Genomic DNA, 27823 nt, shown 5'->3' with positions numbered 1-27823 from the left:
TGAGAGTCTAATGAAACTTGAAAATTACTACAGAATCTCAGTGATATCAGTGGCTTAGGGAGCCGGACTTTCAAATGGCCGCGGAGGCGGGACCAGAGGAGGCTGAGCTGAAGAATTGCCATGGGAGAGTGATGTGTCAGTTTGCCACCATCTTCCCACCTCCAGGCCATTTTCAAGGAGAATGGGTCAGAGGTGCAACAGATACCTGCCCGCAGGTGGCAGGTCGCCAATTGAAGCAATTAAGGGAACACGGCCTGTGAAAATAGGCGATCCTCAACAGCAGATTGGGGGCCCTAGCACTCCACAATCATTTAAACCAACCCCCCCCCATCCCCCCATTGCCCATGCTGCCAATCCATAAAGATGGCCACAATGGAAGCCACAGGTCCCCCTGTGGTGAGGATCCCCCTCTACAATGGCGGTCTGGCAGCTGTGGACTTTTTTATTTTCAAGACTTTTAAAACTGCTGAGAGAGCTCCTCCATCTTGAGGCACCCTCTCTCTCCCTTACCTGCATCGACACGGTGCAGCTCTGTCAGTTCTCAGGGGCTTCCTACTGGCCCTCCAGTGTTGGGAGCTCACCTGCTGCCCTTAATTGGATGGTGAGCCCACCCTCGGCCATTAATTATGATGGGTGATTCTTTCTGAGAGCCCAGCCTAACATTTGATCCCAGACGTCGAAACAAAAATCCTGCCCAACGTGTTTCACACAGATGTACTAGAGGATAGGGTAGCAATCTGAAAGGAACAGGATGGATTTCAGACTTGTGAGGAATGCAGAAGACAAGCGTAATTTTATATAAGATTTCAGAAATTCAAAATGTTCAGGAATCCCATTTGCTTTGCTTTTGTCAATTTTCATTTTGGTCCTTCTTACCTTTCTTCAATGGCCAGTTAAATCCCAATGCACAGAAAACTTCTGGTGTGTAAGATGTGTTCAAATGGTTCTTCTGTATGATTTGTAACTCCTGGGCATGGAACACTGCCTGTTTTGCTCTGAAAGAGCTCTCAGCACAGTCTGGATCATGTGTCATGATTCGTCATGGTCTGCTGTATTCTGCAAAACCTCACCATCATGAGGGCACAACCCTTGCCACCAGGTATATGGTGACCAGCTGAGGAAGAGGAAGAGAAAGAGCTGGAGGAAGGGAGTAGACAACCAACTCAGCTCCTTTCCAGCCAGGCTGTCAATGCTCGGCTCATTCGATTGTGGTACCAGCAAACATAACTCCAATTCTCCATTCAACAACAGCCCCACACCTTACCTTCCCTCTGACACTGACCATCAGAGTGCCTTCTTGGCCACAATGGTGAAACAAAACAAACATTCCAAGGCAATTTTCCATCCAATATTGCATAGTAAATTCAACTTATCACCTTTGTTCTCTTGGTACCTGTCTTCCATGTGCCTTTGCCTATTCTAGTGCTCCAATGCAGAACTATGCCAATGGCTGCAGCACGGCTGGTGGAAGGCTGCTGACTTTCACTGTAGGAGGTTGCAGATGGCCTTGCTGAATTCAAGGTGGGAGGACAAGTGCTGTCATCCTGAGAAAGGACAGCAGGTTCGTGCTTCACAGAGCCACTGCCATTCCCCCAGCCTGCACCTCAACAATCTGAGTAATCTGCTGGAGAATAGGTTTCTGGACTGCTGTAAGACCCTTCACGGGGGGACAGTGTCATAGCGGTGATGTCACTGAACTGGAAATTCAGAGGCCTCGTCTAATGCCCTGGGGACATGGGTTCAAATCCCACCACGGTAACTGGTGGAACTTAAATTCAACAAATTAATATAAATCTGGAATTGAAAGCAAGTCTCAGTAATGGTGCCATGAAACTGTCAATGATTGTCATAACAACCCCTCTGGTTCACTAATGTCCTTTAGGGAAGGAAATCTGCTGTCCTTACCTAGTTTGGCCTGCATGTGACTCCAGACCCACAGCAATGTGGTTGACTCTTAACTTCCCTTTGAAATGGCCTAGCAAGCCATTCAGTTGTCAACACCAATTCCGGATGGGCAAGGAATGCTGGCCTTGCCAGTGATGCCAACATCCCATGAAATTTTTTTTTAAAAAAGGCTCCTTGAACACTGCACCCATGATGACAGCAGCCTGAGCTTGCATGACTTCAATTTGAGCTTCCACTGCAGCACTCAGATGTCAGGTGGCTACTGCTTGTGCTGCAATGGAAGCCGAGACATCGGCCATCAGAAGCTGCATCATGGGTGGGTCCACAATTGTGCTAATAGAGTTGGCCACCACTTTCAAGCTGGAAAGGATGAGCTCCAAGCTCTGCGCAAAGCCATGTGCAAGGTTGATGCCGGACTCCTCCATGTTCCTTGACAGTGACCACAGTCTCTCTGGCAGGGCTGCCAATGCACCAAGCATTTCGTTGTGCCTGCCCAACAGCCTTTTTCTGTACACCGCTCCATCACAGTTCTCATCTGAGTCCTCTGAGCTGGCACTTGTGTTACCCTTACCCCATGTCATGGCTGCAGGTCACTTGAGCCCAAGGTTGCACCACATGGAGATCCCATGGTGCGCAGGTAAGTGAGAGGTGAATGTTTAGACCGTGTGCATCTTGTATAGCAGTACAGATTGTAGGATGAGAGGGAAGTGGGATGTGAGAAGGAGCATTAGGTTAGGCATGAGCTTTCAGCCTCACTGCTGGCCACAACCTCTATCATGGTTACTTCAATGGTGGTGAGCACTGTCTTCTCCATTAGGTTGAGGACACACATGCAGCTGTCCTTGTCCTGCAAGAGAGAGGGTGTGTGTCAGTGAGTGTGGTGACAAAATGTTTGGGTGATGTGGCTGTCACGGTTGAATTGCTGGCAGTGTGTGCAAGCTGTGGGATTTGGGTGTGAGGCTTGCCGCAGTGCCAGATGTGTGAGTGTGAGGTGAAGCTATGAATGTGAGGTATGAGTTGTGATTGATGGGGATTGTTGATAGGTGAGTGCTGGGGTTGTGGTGCAATTAGCAGATTGTGAGGCTAGTGGTGGGATATGACATCTGAAGATGCCTTCACTGACCTTGACCACTCATATGAGGTCATTGAATTTCTTGTGACACTGTGTCCAGGTCCTCAGGACCAGACTGCAAATATTGAGCAAGACTGCTATCTGCTCCCACTGTCTTCACAGTGTCTGTCTCAAGGGCCTTCCAGTCTCCTGTAGATAAAGGACCACTCTGCTCCTGTCCACCAAGGCCTCCAGTGCAGCATCAGAGAACCTTGAAGCCTGCACCTCCCCTGTGGCACCATAGTCACCTTTCTTGCAGGTCAGATACTTCTAGCATTTGCTGCAGTCAAAATGCACTTCCCCTTCAAGAGGTGCAGCTTGCCTTTAAGTTGTGCAGGCTAGCTTGAACTCGCGCTAGCCTGTCATGATTTTGTGCTCCCTGCTCAGGTGTGCAGCCACTCAACAGTGCATTTAACGCTAGCTGAAAACATGGAAATGAGCAGGCAGCATCAAGTTTGCATGTTGCTTGCATCAGAAGCAAAGGGCACAGGTTAATCGCACATCGTGACCCATGCGGCCATTTTTGGGTTTTACTGAATTTTGCAGCCGTAGTGACTAATTTACATTTTAAACAGTCAATCATTTGGCCTGCTAAATGCATTCAAATGGATAGTATTCTCTCTATATGTTCCCATCCCGTTCTTCTATGCAGGAGCTAACATAGAATTCTCCCCACCACGGCTCATTCACCTTCAGCTTTCTCCCCTTTAAGCAGTTCTTTGCATGTGTGAATAGACAACTCTTGATATAAAGAACAGGATTACAGTCACAAGGGCATTTGCAAATGACTTACAAGAAGGAATGGGAAGCAGAGCCCTGTCGATTGTGGTAGATAGTTGGTATCGAATGAACTGACATGTGTTTCATTCATGGTATAATTGGGGCGGATTTTCCTCTGGGACAAAACATATGAAGGAATATTGGCTGGAGAGGATTGTAGGTCAAGAATGGAGGCCACATGTTTTTCCATCCGCTTAAATTAATATGGCATAGTCTGTTTATGTTTTAGCATAACAATTCACCTTGCTTCAAATACAGCTTAAAAAGAATTAGACCAGTAATATCCGACCATATTGTGCCAATTTCAGAAAGCGATTAAAAAACTCTGTAACACTAATGAGTTCTGAGAAGAAAGGATTTATCCTGACATTATCGCATAACCAAGCTGCTTTCTGTTCTAATTCTATCAAACTCCCAACTGGAGAATATAATACAGTTCCTAACTACAAACAGAGAACTGTCATTAAATTTAAATAAAGCTCCATTTTAAATGCATGTCATAATGAGATATTAACCCTTTATCCACACTGGCCTAGAAATTGGGCCATGATTCACCCATTTTTCAGATGCGACCTGTCATATCCCCAAAAGGGCAGGCAGGCAGTGCGCACCTGCCATATAGGGTAAGGACAAACACGAGGCATCTTTTACCCATGCCAAAGCAGCAGCAGCCATTAGGATCTTTGCATATTCGAATAATGGACCGAATGCCTGTGTGAGGTCACCTCTGCACCATTGGCTTGCCCTAAGGTAGTCTGCGCCATCTCTGGCTGCACTTGGGGAAACCAACCCTACAGGACGCCTGCAGAGCAAAGGTAAGTTAATTAACCGTAAACAACTCTGTCGATCGCCATTGCTCCTGGCAACCCCTCAACCCCTGACTCAACCTCTAATTTCCCTCCTCCGCCGAGATCCCCGACCTCTAGGCCCAGGCTTCACAACCCCATGATCTCCCTCGCCCTTGGCACAAATCTCCAGGCAAAAATGATTGCTCCTGAATTTTCAGCTGCCTATGTCTTATAGGACATTTGTCACCCTCTGGTTAAGAGGGATAATATCAATTTATAGCATAACCAAACGCAATTGCCTGAAATTTATTCACTAAGCAGTGGTAGCTCACTCTGAAGATGCCAAAGAGGAGTGAGGACCAATTTCTGACAATCTGCTGGCCTCCTAGCTTTGGTGTTCACTGCCCCTGTGGCCTGGGCCTAAAACTGGGCCCAGCTTGAAATCTATCCCAAATTCTTTTCTTTTTTAAATTGTGTTAAACTTTAAAAATATAACATAACATTTTTCCTTTGACAAATATCTTTGTCAAATTTTAGATTTAAATAAGGGATTCAGTAATAATGCTTGTTTTTAGGTAAAATAAGTTTAGCTGCAGATGTGTGCATGCATCTGGGTTTTGTGTGTTCTGTGGAGTGTCTGTATGTTTATACATGTATATTTATGTATGTGTGTTGGGGGTGTTGGAGATTACTACGTGATGACTGCCAGCTTTTCATCAGTTTTGCCCTCTGATAGATTCTTGTTAAAGGTCTTAAAGTGTATATATAGGTAACTAATCCCTTGGACCTACATTACTGACTCCTTTTGGATTGAAATCAACTCTATAAAAATCTTTGCCCTCGAGATATAAAATGTAAGGAACCACTGAACTTTTTAGTAGCTAAATACATGGGCATCACAAAGGGGGATCACTCTCATTACTTGGACTGGACGCTCACTGTTACTTACTAGTTACTGTCCCCCCTTGCTTGGAAATGCATTGCTGTCTTTTTTTCCCCCCACTGATGGTTTCTAGATATTATGATCAGTGATCAGTTATACTGCCTACTGTATTCTGTAATTGTTTGCTGTCATTCAGACTTCTGCTGTTGCTAGGTAGCTCAACACATTAAGCAGGCACAGGTTAATGTTGCTGTTTGGAGTCAGAACGTACAGTTGCCAGTGACCTTGTGGGTTGCATGGATCTCTTCCAATAATCTTACAGCTGGTACAATTGAGACAAATATTACAGTCCTAACATAGTGCAACCAGCTGAATGAAGCGGACTTAGGTCCAGTTTGACTACAATAACACATTGCATGGGGATTAAATTAAAATATTATTGAATAAAACGCCAGAGAAGGTCACTGGAGCATGGCATAAAGCTGCTGAAAGGATAATGAAGTGTGTTTGTGAAGAGAGAAAGGATTGAGGGAGATGATATGGAGAGGTATCTGGGATGGAGATCGATCAAATGAACAATAGGCTTCTTGGTTTAATGAACCATTGAATCATACAACACAGAAGGGGGCCATTCGGCCCACCATGCCGATGCTGGCTCTTTGAAAGAGCTATCCAATTAGCTCCACTCCCTTGCTTTTTCTCCATAGCTCTACAAATTTTCCCGCTTCACACGGCTATGGGAATTTTGGGAAACAAGGTGCTAGAGTGTGAGTTTCTTTCAATTATAGTGATTACCATTTAACTTGTTTTTTCTTAGACTTTCAAATAATGGCACCAATAGGGAAAAATATCTATTCGATGTGTTCACTTTGACAATGTACAAACAGAATCCACAGGGAAAAGCAAAATATGGGAATATGTTTTACTGAGTTTGGCAAGATGATGTGAAGTACTCGAGTAGAAGCTGTGTTTGCTATTGTTAAATAGCTGCTAACAATCACAATTTATTATGTCACAGATGCCCTCAACTTCCGAGCCTGCGAAATTGGGCTTTGTTGGTGCCGGCAGTATGGAAGCCCTGATATCAGAAAATGGTGCGCGCTGTGCTTCTGGCCACTTCTGGTCTGGCCCATATGGTGCCCCATGCTGGGAAAGGCGCTAGGGCAGGCATGCCGTGCATTCATCAGAAGCTTTCAATACAAAAGCAAAATACTGCAGATGCTGGAAATCTGAAACAAAAACAGAAAATGTTGGAAATAGTCAGCAGGTCCGGCAGCATCTGTGGAGAGCCAAACAGAGTTAACATTCCATCAGAACTGGGAAAGGTTAGAAATGTAATAGGTTTTGAGCAAATGAAAGGGAGGAGGGTGGAAAGAAAAAGAAACTGGAAGGTCTGTGATAGGGTGGAGTGCAGGAGAGATTAAATGACAAAAGTTTATGATACAAGGCCAAAGGGAGTGGTAATGGGATAAGTAAAGAAACAAAAGGGCGGCACAGTGGCGCAGTGGTTAGCACCGCAACCTCACAGCTCCAGCGACCCGGGTTCAATTCTGGGTACTGCCTGTGTGGGGTTTGCAAGTTCTCCCTGTGTCTGCATGGGTTTCCTCCGGGGGCTCCGGTTTCCTCCCACATGCCAAAGACTTGCAGATTGATAGGTAAATTGGCCATTATAAATTGTCCCGAGTATAGGTAGGTGGCAGGGAAATATAGGGATAGGTGGGGATGTGGTAGGAATATGGAATTAGTGTAGGATTAGTATAAATGGGTGGTTGATGGTTGGCACAGACTCGGTGGGCCGAAGGGCCTGTTTCTGTGCTGTATCTCTAAATAAAAGCTGTGTCTGGAGGAGGTGTGACTGGCAGGATCCTGAATAAATGCCATCTGAAAACAAATAAAAGGAAATAAGAGAAAAACAAGAAAAAAAAAACAAAGACAAATGAAACAAAATGAGGGCAGAGGTTACAACCTAAAATTGTTGACATCAATCTTGAGTCGAAAAGACTGTAAAGTGCCCAGTGGAAAAATGAGATGCTGTTCCTGGAGCTTGCATTGAGCTTCGTTGGAACACTGCAGCAGGCCAAGGACAGAAAGGTCAGAGTGGGAGAAAGGTGGAGAATTAAAATTATAGACGACTGGAAGCTCAGGGTCATGTTGCAGACTGAATACAGATATTCTGCAAAGCGGTCACCCAGTCTGCGTTTAGTCTCCCCAATGCAGAGGAAACCACAACATGAGTAATGAAAACAGTACAAAATTAAAAGAAGTACAGTTAAATCGCTGTTTCACCTGGAAGGAGTATTTGGGGCCTTGGACAATGAGGAGAGGAGGTAAAAGGGCAGGTGCTGCATCTCCTGCGCTTGCATGGAAAGGTGCGTAGGAAAGGGATAGGGTGTTGGGTGTGACTGAGGAGTGGATCTGGGTATTGTGAAGGGAACAATCCCTTCGGAATGCTGAAGGGGGAGGTGGGGGAAGATGTTTTTGGTGGTGGCATCACATTGGAGGTGGCAGAAATGGTGGAGGATGATCTGTTGAATACAGAGGCTGGTGGGATGGAAGGTGAGGACAAAGGGAACCCTATCATTGTTCTGAGACGGAGGGGAAGGGGTGAGTGCAGAAGTGCATGAAATAGATTGGATGCAGTTGTCATGAGTTTCTTTGTGTTATCTTATGTAACACAAGGTACGTGGATTCTAGATCCATGAAAATCTCTAGAAGGTTTATTAACAGCTAAACTAGTACATACAATACAGAGCAAGCTATATACAGAACCTTTGTCCAGGGTGTTGCTGTGCAGAGTGACTCTGGCTTCTAGTCACATGACTACATCCTGGTATTAGCTCATTAGCATACTGAGTTCTTAACGGGACATCACTCTTAAAACGATCATACAACATCCCCTTTATTTCCAAAGATAAGTCTCGTACGCTACAAGTAAAAACACATAAAATTGGATAATATCAAGATTAGTTATATAGGGGTAAAGATTATAAAATTTACAAGTATAAAGATAACGATTGTGAAATTTACAAGTGCAGAAGCTTAAGAGTCCTAATATCATTTTGATGGTTTGACAATTCTTCCTGAACTTGTTAGGGTATAACCTTCTGCAGATATGGCTTTCACCCTTGGATGTTCTTGCAGACATGTTGTCAATGTGTTGGCTGTTGTCCTGTTGTTCCATCACACCCTAATTGTTGGAGTGCACTCTTGGGAGTATGTTGTGCGCAATTGGAATATTGCACACTTGTCTAAATTGGCTTCAGTTCCTCCTCAACACTGCTCCATTAGATGTTGTACGCTCGTATGACCTAGGCTCACTGCATACTTTGGATACCTCTGTTGGTAACCATGTTTTCATTGTGGGGTGTAATGACCCTGACTTTTCATCCTATCTGTAGCTGAGGTAGTTCCACCCCTGCATGTCAGTCATGCACCGTCTTCATTCTCCCTTGTTTTTCGAGCAGTGTCTCCTGCATAATGGAGAATTTGGACAGATGATGGCTTGGCAGAATCGTTCGCGCTTGTCTGTCAAACATGATCTCTGCTGGTGATGGTAGGCCCATATCGATAGGTGTAGCTTTGACGTGTAACAAGGCAACACGAAAATCTTGTTTCGTTGTTCTACACTTCAGGATAAGTGATTTAACTGTGCGAACCATTCGCTCGGCAAGACTGTTGGATCTAGGGTAATGAGGTGAGTACGTCACATGGTTTACGCTCCATTTGGCACACATATCCTTGAAAGGTCTCTCAGTATACTGTGATCCATTGTCAGAAATAATTTCTTCAGGTGCACCAAATAGACTCTGTATGGCACTCAATGTGTCTGCGACGACTGTGAAGTGTCTTTTACCTGTTTGAGAATTGGAAATTTGGAGAAATAATCGGTGGCTAAGATAAAGTCTCTCCATTCATGGTAAATAGATCATTTGGCGGAATGCCTCATCACCAGAACTTTCAAACAAGCACCAAGATGTAGCTTGGCTGGTGGTGAGAAGGGCCCTCCCCGTCAGATCCTTCATGCACACCCGAAGTCTCGCCCCCTCCGCACAGTGCCCCCGCGTTGGCTGTGGTGGGGAAGAGACGGTCGCCCACCTCCTCCTGGAATGTGCCTTTGCAAAGCAGGTGTGGAAAGAGATGCAGTGGTTTTTGTCAAGGTTCATCCCAAGCAGCTCTGTAACACAGGAGTCTGTGCTCTACGGGCTGTTCCCAGGGACGCACACCGAGACAAACATCAACTGCTGCTGGAGGACTATCAATTCGGTGAAAGACGCCCTTTGGTCTGCCCGAAACTTGCTGGTCTTCCAGCGCAAAGAGTTGTCCACCACCGAATGTTGCAGACTGGCACATTCCAAGGTCCAGGACTACGTGCTGAGGGACGCACTAAAGCTTGGGGCAGCCGCAGCAAAGGCTCAATGGGGAAAGACCACAGTGTAAGGTTCCCCCACCAAGCTGGACTGAGGGGCTGGAACCATGGGAAGCCCCTCGAACTGTATCGTTAATATTCTCAATTGCTGTAAATGTAAAACTGTAATTGACATGACAATTGTGAAACGGAAGGGTTGGGAAGAAACTCATGACATTATTGAAAGAAACTGATCTCTTTTGCAATGTTTGTATTTTTTCGTGCTGTTTGGAAACTGTTTGGCAATGTAATTTTTACAGATTTTTATGAATAAAGTATATTTTGGAAATTAAAAAAAAAATCAGTGGTGATTTTGGACCAAGGGACTGATGGAATCTCATGAGGGTGTAGAGGTTCTTTATGTTGTTGTTGCTGGTGGCTCTGGCATACCTCACACATCCTCACTAACTTTTCGATGTCACCGTTGATCCCTGGCCAATAAACTGTGTCTCGTGACCGGCTATCTCATTCACTCTATACCCATATGGCCTTGGTGAAGTTGTGACAAGATGTCCTGTTGGAAAGCTTTGGGCACAATCACTTGTTTTCCCTTGAAGGTGATGCCTCTCGCGATACCAAGTTCATCTCTACAAGGCCAAAAGCATCTGAAGGTTTCCATCACCTCTTTTACTGTATCAGGCCAACCTTCTATGATGACTCTCCACAGTGTCTTCTTTTGTAGGTCATTGGCTGCTTCTGATTGTAGTTGGTCACATTTGTGCTGACCAAAGTGCAAAAAATCGATTTTGAGCACATCTTCCACCTCGATATCCATGCTGTCTAATTGTAGATCCAGTGGGACTTATTCATTCTTATTCGGATTTGGCAATCTGCTCAGCATATCTGAGGTGACCATTTTGGTACCCGGTTTGTAGCAAATATCGAAGTAATACCCCTGTACTTTCACTAAGAGTCGCTGTAGTCAAGGTGGTGTGCTTGCCAATGGTTTGCGCCAGATCATCTCCAGTGGTTTGTGGTTGGTTTCCATAGCGAACTGCTTACCAAACAGGTAGATGTGGAACCTTGTGATCCCAAACACCACAACAAGGTGTCTTGCTCTATGTTTGAGTAATTGGACTGTGCTGAGGATGAACGTTTGGATCCGAATGCTTGCCATCCTGTAAGATGCATGCTCCTAGCCCTTTCTGTGAGATGTCGACTTGCAGGGTTGTCTTCTTCCTTGGAGCATAGTACTGCAGGGTACAGGTTTCTGCTGACAATGCTTGTTTGAGAGATTCAAACATATGCTGATGGTCCTCCTGCCATACATATGGTGAGGTATGTCTTTCTTTAAGAGCTCTCTCAGTGATGATGTTTTGTCAGAAAAATTTGGAATGTATGGTGCCAAGAAGTTGAAAAATCTAAGATATCTCTGTAGATCCTTGTCTTGTGGAGTAGGCATATGCCTCACATCTTCGACTTTGCCTGGGTCAGGATGGATTCCGCATCATGAATAGATGGGGGCAAAGAAATTGATCTGACTTACGTTCACCTGACACTTCTTGCTGTTAAAAACAAGCCCTTCGCAACAAGCTACTGCCATCAGTGAATGAAGATTTCGATCATGCTGTTCTTTGGTTTTGCCCATTACCACAATATCATTGGCAATGCATATACATCCAAGCACGTTTTCTATATTTCTGTCCATATGCTGCTGAAACCGATCTTGACTGACAGATAAGCTGAAGGGTAGTCTCTTGAAGCAATATCTTCCAAATGGTGTTCTGAAGGTGGTGACTTCCTGAGATTCCTTCGCTCGATGTACTGACCAAAATACATGTTTAGCATCCAAATTGGAGAAGAATCTGGCTCCTGTGAACTTGGGATTCAATTCCTCTAGTGTTGGAATCCTGTGGGAGCATCTCTTTAGGAAGAGGTTTAGATGCTTCAGATCTAGACATACCCTGATTGCTCCATCCTTCTTTAGCACACACATAATTGAGCTGCACCAGTCTGTGTGATGATGCACATGACGGATGATGCCATTGCGTTCAATGTCATCCAACATGTGCTTAAGCCTTTCTTGCACATGCACGCTGCACTTTCTGGAAGGGTCGATTGACGGAATTGCATCCTCTCTGAGATGCAGTACGGCATTGCCTTTGGCGTTGAACCTGTCTGGGTAAATTTGTCGTAAGTCCTGGACTGACTCAATGCGGGTACCCTTGGTCTCTTCTGCTGTAATGGGTACCTTGGTGACCTCATGGATAGTCACGATGTGGAGGTCCTTATGTGCTTGTAGTCCTGCCACTGCTGGTCTGCTCATGTCTACCAGATAAAATATTTGTGGTTTCCATGCTGAATTGCTATAGCTGCATTGCATTGTTAGTGTGCCACTGCAAGGGATGGGTGACCCATTGTATGCAGTTAACTTTGCAGTTGTCGGTTGTGTCATTAATTTCCAATTACCCCGATACATATCCTTCAGGATTCGGACTGGTAGGATATTTGCTTTGGTTTTTTTTTCAGTTTGTGTGCTTTTCAGGGTTTTCCTTTTTTTTCCCTCTCTCATATGAAGCCTTTAGAAAATGAATGTTTTTTAAAGACTTCAAAGGCTTTTTTTTAAACCAGGATTTCTCAATCGTTGGCACAATGATTCACCCGATTGCTTGCTTTTCAGCCTCGCTTCCATTCTATGAAGCTTTTCTCAGCCTTCTAAGGTATGTAGCTTTCTTTCACTCATTTCAGGTTCTTGTTTTAAAGTTTCTTCATTTGTTTTCTGTTTTACCCATGGTCTTCAAGCTTATAGCTTGTCTTTTCACCACCACTGCCACCATATCATGTGTTTCTTTGTATTATCTTTAGAAACACAATGAGGTATGTGGATTCCAGATCCTTGATGATATCTAGAAGGTTTATTTACAGCTAAACTAGTACATACAATACAGAGAAAACTATATACAGAACCTTTGTCCAGAGTGTTGCTGTGCAGATCGACTCTAGCTTCTCGTCTCATGACTACATCCTGGTACTTAGCTCATTAGCATACTGAGTTCTCAAAGGGACTCTTAAAGCGATCATACAACAGCAGTGGAGGGCCCTGTCAACCCCAATGGGGCTGGAGTGGGGCGGAATCCTCAGTTGAGGCAAAAGGAAAACATATTGGAAGCACTAGTATGGAAGGTTGCATTGTCCAAACAGTTGTGACACAAATGGAGCAATTGGGAGATTGAAATAGAGTCCTTACAGGAAGCGGGGTGTGAGAAGATGTAGTCAAGGTAGCTGTGGGAGTCAGTGGGCTTTTAATGAATATTGCATCAGCTTTCAATGTGGAAAAACAGCCATTCCAGAATCTTCTCTTGGTAAAGCTCAATACTGAATCCTTCGCTGCTCTTTTAAAAATATCAAGACAGAGTCTTCTGAAAAATTAATGACACCTGAGCAATGATTGGCGATATTAATGTCATCCAACAACTTGTAGTGAGGCGGATACCTCGTGAAATTGTGAATCAGCATAAGGTGCTGGATAGTTTTCGCCACTCCACGATTAGCTGCACAGTGACAGCATCTCGCATCTAACCTCCCTGTGATTTTATGATGTTGTTCCATTTGCACATTAACTGCCCATTAAACTTAACACAAAAAATAAAATCTTTTATTTAACAGTATAAATACCCATTAAACCACGTGATAATTGTTAATGGTTGCCAATCAACCTCCCTTACCCAGAAAGTAATTAATTATCAGTGTGGAGTTTCATTCCTTCAGGTTGTGCATTGTTCAGCTAGGTTCTAGATGCCCTGCTGCCCACCCTGTGCCATTATCAGCTCACATGCCCATCAACTTTGTGGGTAAAAAATTGTAAAACCTAAACGTCCATGGACAAGTCTAACTAGCCAGGCACGCCGCAAGATGCCCCAATCTAGCATTTCTGGGCCATTGAATTTACTTATCATCTCTGTAAACTATGCCCAGCCTTTACATGTATGATGTTGGCTCTGCTGTTTAATATTCAGATACGTGCACTATTGATAGCAACAATTATCACTCTGATTTTCAATGTTTTGTCACTGTGAGCAGTTAACTGATTTTTTAAATTCTGCATTTTTTGCAGGCAAGTTCACCAGAATAGACTGCAATATTAATGATCCCAGTGTCAACACAGATGAAAGAAATCATTGAATCAAATATTCTTTAAGTGATGCATCAAGAAAAATTCTACATGTATGAAAAACATATTATGTCGTGATCAAAACATTTCACTGCTGTGTTTTTAGTCAATTTGCTGGTACGACTATTAACATCCAACCTACTTTTTTTCTTAAAGGGAAGATCAGGAAAAGTATTTCGAATGAAACATATTTCTTCCTTCTCCTTTCAATGGTTAATGGAAAGTAAATAGAAAGCCTTTTCATTTCAGAGAGTACTTGATAATTTTGAAATGAGGTAGCTGAGTGAATGTTGCCATGGTGAGGCCCACATTGGCAAAAGGAAACCAAATAGCTTCGTGACAGAATTAATTTCTAAAGGTTGCAATGTGATTGAAAGGTTTCTATGACATATCTTTATTATATAACAGTGCTGATTCAGAATGGGAGTCTGCATTCAAGGAGAATACAGACCCACTTGTTGTTGGCATGTTGTGAGCATTTGGCTTTTATATTTATTCTGTTTAAAACTATTATTACCTCCAATTTGTGTCCGTGTTACAATCGCTATTAAACATCCACCCAGAAAGAACCGATTGTCCCCTACCCATCCACCAGTTGTGTCTTAAATCATTCCAGTACCCCATCCAGAATCCCTCAGTGTGAAGAGTATCTTGACACTAATCTTATATTTTTTGTTGGCTCATTTTGAATTTGAAGGAAAGAACCTGCATTTATATAACACCTTATCATGTTTCTCATCATAGCCCAAATGGATTCACGGCCAATTAATTACTTTTGAAGTGCTTAGTTATACAGGCAAATGCAGCAGGCAATTTGCATTCAGCAAGGTCCTACACACAGCAATTAAGGTCAGTGACTGCTTAATCTGAATTTGGTAGCTTTGATTGATACTTGAGTGCAGCACTGAGCGGGGAACAAAACAGAACATTCTGGAAACACCCAGCAGATCAGGCAGTGTCGAGAGGGAGAATAGACAAGCTGTTGTTTTGGGTGTGGAGCCTTTGTCATGACTGGAAAATACCAGCAAAGAAGAGCATTTGAAAAAGAACAGAACGAAGGAGAGGAGTGAAAATGTGCACAGGCGCACAAGGTTTTCCATGGGGGGTGGCTTTCAATTAACACCTGAAGCAGGTGAAATGTTAGCAAAGCACCCACTCCACCTTCCCATTCATGCTGGTGTGAGGCCCGAGTCAATTTGAAGCCTGGGTCTCATTAGCATTCAAATATGGGCTGGATTTTGTTGAGCTCCCGACATCGGGCTCTGTGGCAGGGGTCAGGGGGTTGGCGGAAGATTGCACTGACAGCGGTCTGCCATAGAACCTGACACTGGGATTGCCGGGCTCGATCTTCCCGGGAGCAGCGAGGCTCAGTGGCGTCTCCCCTGCTACTTGGTGATGGGACCCGGCTTTAAATATTTAAATAAACTCTATGCATATGTTTAGGTACAATTCCCCGCAACCTTACCTTCAGATTCGGATCTTCAGTGCAACGGGCGGCACTCACGTGCCTTCACTTTCCCGTTAAGGGAAAGCTGGTGCCACCGAGATGGGGAAGGGGGGATAAGAGCATTTTCATGTAGTGGGGAGGGGGCGGGGAGTGGGGTCAACCCTGCAAGTTCAGTGTATTGGGTGGGGGGGACAGGGCAAAGATCTATTTTCAGTGTAGTGGGGGGTGGAACGGAGGCAACTCTACATTCTCTGAGCAGGGCTAGCAGCCCTTTAACAATTGCGCCAGCGCCTGTGCAGAGACAGCTGACACTTTTTTTATATTCATTCATGGGATGTGGGCGTCACAGGCCAGGCCAGCATTTATTGCCCATCCCTAATTGCCCTTGAACTGAGTGGCTTGCGAGGCCATTTCAGAGGGATTTTAAGAGTCAACTACATTGCTCTGGGTCTGGAGTCACATGTTGGCCACACCAGGTAAGGACAGCAGATTTCCTTCCCTGAAGGACGTTAGTGAATGAGATGGGTTTTTACAACAATCGACAATGTTTTCAAGGCCATCATTAGACTAGCTTTTTTTCTAAATTCCAGATTCATTAATTGAATTAAAGTTCCACCTTCTGCCATGGTGGGATTCAAACCCATGTCCCCAGCGCAGTACCCTGGGTTGCGAGTCCATTGATAATACTAATACGCCACTGCCTCCCCCTACGTTTCCCTTTTATTGTCATTTGAAAATTGCAATCATGGTCCTACAACTGGCATAGAACTGCAATTGCATATGTAAGCAGTCTCATGTCTATTTCAAAGGGACAGGTTGCTTGTCTATTCACAGGTCCCCTGAAAGTTGCATCAGACAGGCCTTGGGCATCAATAGCATCAACCAAGTTGCACCTTCTGTTTTCTCTGGTGGGAGACTTTATGACAAGGCACCATAGTCATGTCTTCACTCAGATGGTTGCGAATCTACTTCAGAGGGCTGTGGATGCTCAGTCGTTGAGTATATTCAAGACTGAGTCAATAGATTTTTGGGGCATTAAGGGAATCAAAAGATATGGGGATAGGGCAGGAAAATGGAGTTGAGGTTAAAGTTCAGCTATGATCATATTGAATCGAGGCCCTCCTCGAGCAGCCATATGACCTACTTCAGCTCCTAATTCTTAAGGTCTTCCTAGTTTTCAATTGTTGACTGCCTGTTTTTCAGTTGAGAAACAAAGCAGCATATGGGTGGAAATTATCTTTTTTGTTGAGTGTAGAACTGTACTCCAGCAAAGATCCATGCCTTCAAAAGAGAAAAGTGAGAAAATAAGGAAACAGTTAAAATGCAGAGAAGGATAGATCTTTTTATTATGCCTGTTATTAGCAGCAACTGATGAGACTATGGGCCGGATTTTCAAAGCGTTTTGGGAGTGAGCATTACCTCTCATTTGGCCATTTTCCTATGCAGTTAGGCCACTGGCTATTCGTGGTTCTGCCTGCTCTCTTCTGCAAGGCAGCGTCTGGCCCCATCGTGACTGCCTTCTGCCTTTGCCGATCGTACTCTGCAGGCAGCAACCGCCTCTTGGTAACGCTCGGCGCCACTAATTGGGTGCCGAGCTTGCCCCTGTCCCAATTAGGGCATTGACATTTGGCGTGGGGTTAGGGCTTGAAAATTATCCGGGCGCGGGTTCCTGACCCCGAATTCAAAATCAACCCCAATGTCCCTATGAATCATGTGAAGTTTTTAAAAAAGAGATAAATCATTAAAGTACCACAAGCAACTACAATGTTGCAATCCATCAATCTTCAATAAAATCCCAAGTGTTCCTAATTATGGTAAACCTTTATGAGTTGAGGCCACAGTCAGTCCCAGCTCTGCCATCTCTGTCCCACACTGGTCTTGGAAATAACTTTACTTCTTCGCCTAGCCAGTTACATAGACCAGGATTCCATTGCATGTGTTTGTGAACTTCGTTCATTTCCGTATCAACTCCAGGTGTAGGCTTGAGGATATGAGTGTTGCCAAACCCTACATTAGTATTCCACTGACAGATGAATAGACTGGTCAGGAAAAGTCTTTTGCTAATTGCTGTTCAGTCTGAGAAGATGACTGTTATTGCTCAAGAAACAAAGGATTATGGAAAGTGAGTTTCTGAGTGACAAAATGGGAATGAAGTACAGGACTATCCTAATAATCAAAGCTTGCTCAAGTAAGCTTACATCCCATAAGTTGGGTTCAAACAGAATTCCTTTATACTTGAAGTAATTTTATGAAAGAACTGATCAATGTCCCTTTTGTTCCAATTCCACAAATTCAATTTCACAAAGGGACTTTTGAGCCTTCTTTGTCCTGTTGTTTCTTTCTCAGAATGACCCAAAAATGTGCAAACTTTAACAGCCCTTTTCAAATGAAATATATTGAAGATAAAGAAAGAGCTTTCTAACAGAAAAAAAATGAGAGTCACCACAGTTGCACACATTTTTAAAAAGGGAGGAAGAATTAACCTGGGTATTTGCAGGTGTTATGATCAGGTGAGGAGGGGCATAAGACTCTTCTCTTGTCCTTCTCTCTGTTTGACTGCAACAGAGTTTATTCCCTTTTTTAAACAGTGGATGTGTTTAACACTTCATTGAGTGTTTAACCTTTACCTTTGTTGTGACCATAAAAGAAGCAATCGGACAGGTTTTCTTGAGTTTAAACAACAGTTGAGTTTATTGTACTTAACCAAAAACCCAAGCTAGATAAAATAATGAACTATTCTACACTTTTACTCACACACACACAAGAATCACACACACACACAAGTAGATTACAGAATGGAGAGGAATAGATTGGATTGGAGTCCTGAACAAATAAAAATAATATACAGCCTGTGGTGTCTGTTAATTCAGTTGTCTTCCAGCTGAATCTGGATTCCTGACTTTCTTGGTTGGCAGATATTCTTGGAGACAGTGGAGCAGGTGGTCTTCTTCCCAGGGTTTTTATCTTGGATCTTTTCCAGCCAGCAGGTAAACTTCGAATGCCCAAGGTCACCTGGAGGGAGAGAGACACACACCCACTATGGGTTCTGCACACGTTCAAATCTCAGAAGCTTGTCCTTTTGCAAAAGACTGCTAGTTTTTCACAGATGGGGAGGCAGTCACATGATTGTCCTGTGGCCTCGTTTACAATTTAATTAGATTCAAGTCTAGAAGTTCTCAATCTCTCTCGGGTGTCACTGTTTCAATATTTACCCCTGGAGGTATGTCTCCACCCATGAATGCTTCAAGATGGCTTTGACTAGCTTGCTAATGAGGGTAATACTGGATAATCTACTCAGCTTTTCAAGCGATTGTCCTGGATGGGAGTCTTTTTAGACATGCGTCTCCAATTCGATGTCCTGGAATGTGAGATATTTCAATGTAAATTGTGGTGCCATCTTGACTGCAAGTTGTTTAAAAGTTAAATGTAAGATCCCAGTTTTCCTTTCTAAAAGTTTTATGTAGGTTTCCAACTGATGAATTAAGAAGTCCTCATTCAGCATAGCATGTTTTCGTGACACAGGCCAGTTAACTTTGCATCTACAATAGAACTATTTTTACAGTACCTATTTAGGGAAGAAAGTATGGGGCTACTTCTGTTCTCTGCATATCAATGATTTGGACATCAGCCTAGAGGAAGTGGTGTCAAAATTTACAGATAATATCAAGATAGGAGATATGGTTAATTCTTTAGATCCTCAAAGAAGGCTACAAAGAGATACTCATAAGATGTGGACATGGGCTAACAAATATCTGATGAAATTCAATGCTCATAAGTGTGTGATGATGCATTTTGCAAAACAAAAGCAGTTAATTGTACTCTGAATAGAAGTAGATTTGGTGCTATGGAAGCGTGGAGGGATTTGGGACTATCGGTTTGCAGGACATTAAAGGCAGCATCCCAGGTTAACAAAACCATTTAAAACAAAAACTAATGAGTTAATAAGCCAAGAAGTAAAGATGAACCTGAAAAAAATCTTAACCCCAGTTGGAGGACAGTCTGCAGTATTGGGCTCCACGCGATAGGAATAATATTGCGGCTTTAGAGAATGTGTATCACAGATAGTCTAGGATGCTGTCTGGGAGGAGGAAATATGAAGAAAGATTTGAAAAAATGGGCTTTTCTCATGAGAAAAGGTGCAGATTACAGGGAAATATGACAGAAGTGTTTAAAATTATGAAGCAATGAAACAGGTTAGATAGAAATGAAAGCAAAATACGGCGAATGCTGGAAACCTGAAATAAAAACAAGAAATGATTCCAGCATTAGATAGAAATGAATTGTTTCCAGTTGTTGATGCATCTTGAAAGAGATACAAGATTAAATATAAGAGATTTAGAACAGAGAGCATGAGAAATATCTTTATGTTATGAGGCTGTGGAATATGTTCCAGGATTAGTGGTTGAGGCAAAAATTGTCAACGTTCAAGATTAGATTGAATAGGTGGGTGAATGAGAGGGGAATAAAGGGATGTGAAAACTGGATAAATGTAATTAGGACTATTTGCTCATGTGGAGGTTAAACACTAACATAACTGGTTAGGCTGATTGGCCTGTTTTCAGGTTGTAATGTTTACACAATTTCTCATCCAGGGAATCAGATTTTGCTGCTTGTTGGGTCAGGAATGCACATCCAGTTGATACACTAAACTCTGGAAAAATCTAATTTAGTTTTATTCCTAGATGGCATGGTGATATGACATATTAGAACTCTAATGTATTGTGGAATGGTGCTGCAAAGCACAGATAGATGCCCAAAATAACCCACACCATACCATGGAACAGTAGGACATGGGTTCACAGCCAGGTTTCTTCACATACTGAGTACCTAAACTTAGCCATGCCATGAATGAAAGATGCCAAATATAACAACAGTAATACAACAACCTTTATTTGCATAATTCCTCTTCACATAGAAAAAAAGAGCTTGTTACAGTGGCTGAGGGCAGGGTAGGGGGTGAGGGTGGGGAGGGTGGCAGGAGGATGCCGAGGGGATTAAATGGGAAGATATTGATGAGAGGGAAGTGCAGAATCCGATGAAGCTTTCAACAGAAGGCAGAACTGCAGCAAGGTGGCTTAGCTTTGGGAAACAGTTGCAAGGAGCAAGGGGCACAGTGTTGAGACCATCTGTGTCTGTGAGCATGTTACTTGCTCACCATTTTTGCTTTGGGAATGGTTTATGTTACGGAGAAGTGTAATGAGACGAAGGGACGAATTGCAGCACTGGGACCAAAGGGAAATCCTTATTTCCATGAGCAATTCCATTCATCTTGAAAACATTTCACCAGCTCATTTTAAACTTTTGACATTGCTTTTTGTAAAGTACTATAATAAATGGGCCTGAATTTTTGTTTTCCTCATTAAAGCAAATTACTAAACCAATAGATTCTGTCAGCATGAAAGTTTTTTTTAAAAAAAACTTATTTGTAACACTTTGTAGAAACTTGCTGACATGACTTTCCACAAACGAGTCCTGCCACAATCCATCGTGAGCTTTAAACCATATTAATGAGGCAGATACAGGGCAGAGTGGCAATAATAAGAACTCAGTCAAACTGTCACACATTACAGCTTTGTACCAGCATAGTGTAAAATAGCTTTGTAAGTAATAGTCAATACGGGCCAGATAAGTAATTGAAGGATGCACACCAATTTCACACATCTAATAACAAGCGATCTGACTGAAAAAGGCGTATAAAAAATTACCAGCGTCTGTATATTCATTTCCAATGTGATACATCACAGTTTCAGACCTTGGTGAATCTCTGATTTTTCTTCTTCACAATTTTTGTTTGCACAAGACATAACAATAATAGGGTAACTTACCACTTACCTCAAAATATTGGGGTCAGAGCAAGACTAAATTTCACAAGTAAAACAGTTTGAATGTATCCATTGTTATGCAATTATTAATATGTGCCCAGAGTCATTTCAAAGTGTATGATGGCACAAGAGTGTTATCTCATGATTTGGGCAAAATAAGCATTTCATATTTCTTGTGTTATTTTGTACAATTCCTATTTTTAAACCTTTAAGGATCACTGACCATTTTTTACCACAACTGAAATAATATGAATAAAGACTAATCGTATGAATATAGTAAGTCAAAGAATTTTGTATTGGCTCTCTCATTCACACCTACAGCCATGGGAGATGGGCTAAACTAGCCAGCAACTTGCAGCAAATTCTAATTTATCAACCTGAGACCTTTGCGGAATTGATGTGTTTGTGGTGGAATTTTCTTCAATCAATTTAAGGCTTCTTCTTTCCCACGTAACAAAGATTGTGCACTTTATTCATATTTTATCAGGTTCATATATTTGTCATACCTGTCATCCTAATACTTAGAAAAATGTTGCATAGTATACTAAGTATATGAATAATTAGGTGTGGTGAATTTTGTAATGTTTGTTAGATTACAGTATGCAAATAGATAGGTGTTGAATTGAACTGTGAGGCTTTTGCCATAGCTGATGTATAAGGTAATTAATCTTTCTCCTCTTATCTCTTTCTCAATCAGAGTCTTGTGTCTAACATCTGTCACAACTGAACCGTGTATCAAACTGACATCGAATTGAGACAGGTATCAGATTCACACAGCATCCAAAAAGAACCATAATTGTACAACCCAGACTTCCCTCAGGAGCAGCATTTAGCCTTTGCCTGGCCTCAGGATGTGCCTATTAGAGCAATTCCCCATCGGGAGTATATTTTCTGGCCTCAAATGGACAGGTGACCTTAAACTCTACGTCACCCTATGGGTATACAGCTTCTCTCTAAGTGCTTACTTTATGCCTATTAGGACTACTTAGAGATAAAGACTCCCTCATTATTATATATGTTGTGTCACACGGTTAATGTCCCAGTTTTCATACAACAGCACTTTCTCTAATTTACTGTGAGCGATGTGAAAAATCTGCCAGCTACATGTCAAAATGAATGTATGTTTAATTAGTGTTATTCTAATGTTATTGTAATAAGAATATGCTTCTGCGCATTGCCCTCTTTGCACTGCACCTCTGAAGATTATAAAAATATTACAGAAAGTAATTCTTGCTAGTGTGTGTGAAAAAAATGATGCTTGCCTTCTGAAAGCAGAAAAGGACATCTCTGCTTTAGAGGAATAAGAACTGGTCACTGCTATGCTCACATAACCCTCATTCAATCTCAAGTGCTAGCGCAGCACAAGTCTTCAATAGCTAGGGGGACTTTTAGCATCCTTTATAATTATTTAAGTATACAGCATCTTCTGAATGCAGTGCAGTGCTGAATGAACAGATGTAATTCAATTAAAAATAAAAATACTAAATACTAATGGAAAGACTAAGAAAACAGAAGTTAACCACACAGTAAACATGTAACTAAGCTACAGCAGCTGAATGGAGCTAGCTTTCCAGTATTCTGAAAATAAGGCTAAATTTAGAAAGGGCACGTGATTTGGTGTGTCCTGGTAAATCTAAGTTGACCTGAAGATAGATCTAGGAGCAGGAGAGCAGGAGAAGGCCATTCAGCCCTTCCAGTGTGTTCTGCCATTCAATTAGGTCATGGCTGATCTGTGTCTGAACTCCATCTACTTGCCTTAGATCTATAATCCCGAAATTCCTCATGAATTCCACAAATTCTCCAAGGGAGAATCCCTGCAGAATATCATTATTCCAGGCACTTACTTTCAGTGTACTTTGAAAAGAGTTTGCATTTATAGTGCGCCTTTCATGAGCTCAGCGCGTTCTCAAGCGCTTTACAGCTAATGGAGTATTTTCGAGGTGCATGCACTGCTGTAATGTAGGAAACACAGCAGCTGATTTGCGCACAGCAAGCTCCCCCAACAGCAATGCAATAAATGACCAAATTAAACTGACCTTAGCGATATCGGTATTTATATATTGATCAGGACACTTGTGAGAACAGTCCTGCTCTTCTTTGCAATAGTGCCACCTTAGAACATGGAAAGCATGCAGTAGAACGTACCCTGTGGTGTTCAACCAAGCAGAAGTAGCTGTGTGGCAGCAATAATGTCATCTAGACATTCTTGGTCAACTCTGTCGCCCCAAGGGCCAATGATTGGGAATTCTCAATCAGTACTTTTGTATTATCATACAAGATCTGCTGTAGAGGTTGCAGTTTAAGAATCAGTATCTTCTATACGTTACTGAAAGCCCTCTGAGAAAAAGTAAAGCTTTCTGTGTTGTTAGAAGGTTCTGTTTCACTGCTTCTTTTATGGAGAATCCTGTGGTGTGGGACAGCACTGGCTGAAAAGCATTGACTAAAAAAAGAGGTAAATCAAAAAGCTGTGGGTCGGGTTACAGCAAAATTGAATTTTAAGATTACAGTGTGGTGGGGAGTGGGGAGGTGAGGAGATCCACAGCTTGGAGGTGCTGGTAAAATAATAATTTACTCTGTGATGGAAACCACACCTGCCAAATGGAAACATATTAGTTTTGTCATATGGAACACTATTTGAACATTTACTGGACATTGAACATCCTCACTGGCCCTCCAGTGCATTGGTGACCTCCCTGATGCAGCAGTGGACTGCTGACTGTATGAGCCCACGAAGATCTCTGGTGGGCCCCTAAAAAGGTGCAGAGGCGTCAGGCTTGAGAACCGCTGCCACTATGAGGAACAAAGGCATGGGATGTCCATCGGAGCCCCTGGGCTGCAGGTCATTCTTGAGTAAGGCACAGAGACATGTCACCACCCTCTCTATATGTGCAATCGCCTCTGATACTGGTGCTCTGACATCTGACGGCATGTCATATGGGGCCTGTAGATGCATGGCAACCGTAATGGCGAGCTCCCCTTGGGGGCTGCTGCTCACGACCAGGGGCCTCTACATGGATAGCACCTGCCTGTTGATATTGCCTCTGGCGCATATGATCCTCAGAAGCAGAGGATCGCACAATGTAGGATGAGCCATACCTATTTCCGTGTGATAAATAAAGCTAAACCCTTCATGTATTCGAAGGTTCCTAACAGGGCAAGGATTGGTGTTGACGGGTACATCAGCAGCTTTTCTGGATCAACTATGTGGCGTGCCATGGCATTGCCCATCTTGGTGAACATTCAGAGTGGCACAGCATGACCACATCAAGATCCTACCAGCTGAATCGATTGCCCCCACCATCCATACAACTATAATGCTCCTGCCCTTTCTGGCACCCTCCCCAAACACAGGGTGCCTAGTGTGCCATTGCCCCCTCATAAACACAAACAAACACAAAGTGTACACTATTAATGGAGGGATGGTACACAGTACCTCCCTTCATGCCAGCAGACCTTGCCCACCTATAATCCCAGACTCCTTCCCTTTTGGAATGCAGAGTGAGACGCTTGTGTAACCCCCTTCCCTCCTCCCTTTAAGAATACAGTGTGAGACCCCTGTAATGCCCTCTTCCCTCCTCCCTTTAAGACTGCAGAGTGAGATCCGTGTAATGCCCCCCTCTCTCCTCCCTTTAAGAGTGCAGAATGAGACCCCTGTAATGCCCCCCTCTCTCCTCCCTTTAAGAGTGCAGAATGAAACCCCTGTAATGCCCCACTCTCTCCTCCCTTTGGGTATGCAGAGTGAGACCCCTGAAAAGAAACTTACCTTCTGCCGTGAAGCCTTCTGCCTCTGAGGACTCGCCGGCACGTGACGGTTGCCCGTTCATCGAAAAATCAGGAAGTGTCAGTGGAGAGGTGGCGGGCTGCATAATCAACAAAGGTAAGTACCGTTTACCATATGCTAATTGTAGTGCTGCCGCCGTGTGGCGGGGGGGCCGCACCAAGGTCCTGCCACCTGTAATATGCGGTGGGCCCTTCTCGGCATCGGGGGTCGAGGTGGGCCTCTCCCCGCAGCATTTTACCGGCCCCAGTGCCGCGATCTGCAGCGTCGAGGGGCCGGTAAAATTCAGCCCAGTGTGTTGAAAAATAAAACCCTGTTACAGTAAGACTAGGTGAAGGCTGAAAGGGAACCCTAGACACCTTTCTCACTTGGTCGTAACATCTTTCTTGTTTAAACCTGAAAAAGCCTGTCTGATTGAGTGATTTACAATTACAATTAGAAAGCAGTGAGCAAGTACTCACTGAGGTGAAACTAAAAACACTGTATTTTAAAAGTTAAACCCTGTTACAGCCAAACCAGGAAAGGGGCGAGAGGGGAGCCTGAGACCCCTTCCTCACCTGGTTGTAACAACTGTGTCATATCCTGGAGCTTTCAACTATGGTGAGATGTATATTGGGCAATATGGGATCAGTCTCCCATTATTGGGTGTCTGTATAACGGGTGATATAGGATCGAACTCCCATTATTGGGTGGGCGTATAACCGATGGCATGGGATTGCTCTCCTGTTATCGGGTGGGTGTATAACAGCTGATAAGGGATCGAACTCCCATTATTGGGCGGGTGTATAATGGGCGATATGGGATCGGTCTCCTGTTATCAGGCGAGTGTATAATGAGTGATATGGGATTAGTCTCCCGTTATCGAATGGGTGTATAATGGGTGTTATGACCAAGGCGGGAGGAGTGCACTGTTAATTCAGTCCCAGTTCTCCATGGGTCACAGAATCACAGAATCGTTACTGTGTAGAAGGAGGCCATTCGGCCCATCATGTCCGCACTGGCTGTCTGAACGAGCAATTCCCTCAGTTCCATTCCCCTGCCTTCTCCCCATAACCCTGCACATTCTTCCTTTTCATATAACTGTCCAGTTTCCTTTTGAATGCTTCAATTGAACCTGCCTCCACCACACTCTCAGGCAGCACATTCCAGACCTTAATCACTCGCTGCGTGAAAGTTTTTCCTCATGTCACTTTTGCTTCTCTTACCAAATACTTTAAATCTGTGCCCTCTCATTCTCAATTCTTTCACGAGTGGGAACAGGTTCTCTCTATCTACTCTGTCCAGACCCCTCATGATTTTGAATACCTCGATCAAATCACCTCTCAGTCTTCTCTTCTCCAAGGAAAACAGTCCTAACTTCTCAAATCTACCTCCATAGCTGAAATTCCTCATCCCTGGAACCATTCTTGTGAATAAAAGCAAAATACTGCGGATGCTGGAAATCTGAAATTTAAATACAAGAAATGCTGGAACCACTCAGCAGGTCTGGCAGCATCTGTGGAAAGAGGAGCAGAGTTAACGTTTCGGGTCAGTGACCCTTCATCGGAACTGACAAATATTAGCAAAGTCACAGGTTATAAGCAAGTGAGGTGGGGGTGGGGCAAGAGATAACAAAGGAGGTCTAGATTGGACCAGGCCACATAGCTGACCAAAAGGTCACGGAGCAAAGGCAAACAATATGTTAATGGTGTGTTGAAAGACAAAGCATTAGTACAGATTAGGTGTAAATACACTGAATATTGAACAGCAGCAAGTGCAAACCTGAAAAAAAACCCTGAAAAAAAAACCATTCTTGTGAATCTTTTCTGTACTCTCTCCAATGCCCTCATGTCCTTCCTAAAGTGCGACGCCCAGAACTGGATGCAATACTCCAGCTGAGGCCGAACTTAGTGTCTTATACAATTTCAACATAACTTCCTTGCTCTTGTACTCTATGCCCCAGGACACTGCATGCTTTATTAACAGCTTTCTCAACCTGCTCTGCCACCTTCGATGACTTATGCACATATATACCTAGGTCCCTCTGCTCCTGCACCCCTTTTAGAATTGTACTCTTTATTTTATATTGTCTCTCCGTGTTCTTCCTACCAAAATGAATCATTTCACATTTCTCTGTATTGAACTTCATCTGCCACCTGTCTGCCCATTCCATCAACTTCTCTATGTGCTTTTGAAGTTCTACACTATCCTCCTCACAGTTCACAATGCTTCCAAGTTTCATATCATCTGCAAAATTTGAAATTGTGCCCTGTACACCAAGATCTAAGTCATTAATATATATCAGGAAAAGCAAGGGTCCCAACACTGATCCCTGGGGAACTCCACTACAAACCTTCCTCCATCCCGAAAAACACCCATTAACCACCAGTCTTTGTTTTCTGTCACACAGCCAATTTCGTATCCACCTTGCTACCATCCCTTTTATTCCATGAGCTACAAGTTTGCTCACAAATCTGTTGTGCGGCACTGTATCAAATGCCTTTTGAAAGTCCATGTACACCACATCAACAGCATTGCCCTCATCAACCCTCTCAGTCACCTCCTCAAAAAACTCTAGCAAATTAGTTAAACATGATTTTCCCTTAAGAAATCCATGCTGGTTTTCCTTAATTAATTCTCATTTGTCCATGTGACTATTGATTTTGTCCCGAATTATTTTTTCTAGAAGTTTTACCACCACCGACGTTAAACTGACTGGCCTATCGTTGCGGACTTATCTTGACATTCTTTTTTGAACAAGGGTGTAACGTTTGCAATTCTCCAGTCCTCTGGCACCACCCCCGAGTCTAAGGA

The 27823-nt window shown here is 43.3% G+C and overlaps 1 long non-coding RNA gene across 3 annotated transcripts in view; it reads left to right on the top strand.

Annotated features, from left to right (window-relative positions):
- Nucleotides 1-22629, top strand: part of LOC137384568 (uncharacterized) — a 67589-nt gene extending 44960 nt beyond the window's left edge. For 2 of the 3 annotated variants that reach the window (XR_010977614.1, XR_010977613.1), the window contains exons 3-4: nt 13927-14100; nt 21950-22629. This is a non-coding gene — a long non-coding RNA (uncharacterized lncRNA). The remainder of the gene's footprint in view (nt 1-13926; nt 14101-21949) is intronic. The other variant, XR_010977615.1, reaches the window with a different exon arrangement.
- Nucleotides 22630-27823: the final 5194 nt, after the last annotated feature.

The sequence above is a fragment of the Heterodontus francisci genome, chromosome 26, assembly GCF_036365525.1.
Source record: "Heterodontus francisci isolate sHetFra1 chromosome 26, sHetFra1.hap1, whole genome shotgun sequence".
Classification (NCBI taxonomy): Eukaryota; Metazoa; Chordata; class Chondrichthyes; order Heterodontiformes; family Heterodontidae; genus Heterodontus; species Heterodontus francisci.
Note: the sequence above shows the minus strand (reverse complement) of the source record. Positions and strands in the feature narration are given on the sequence as shown.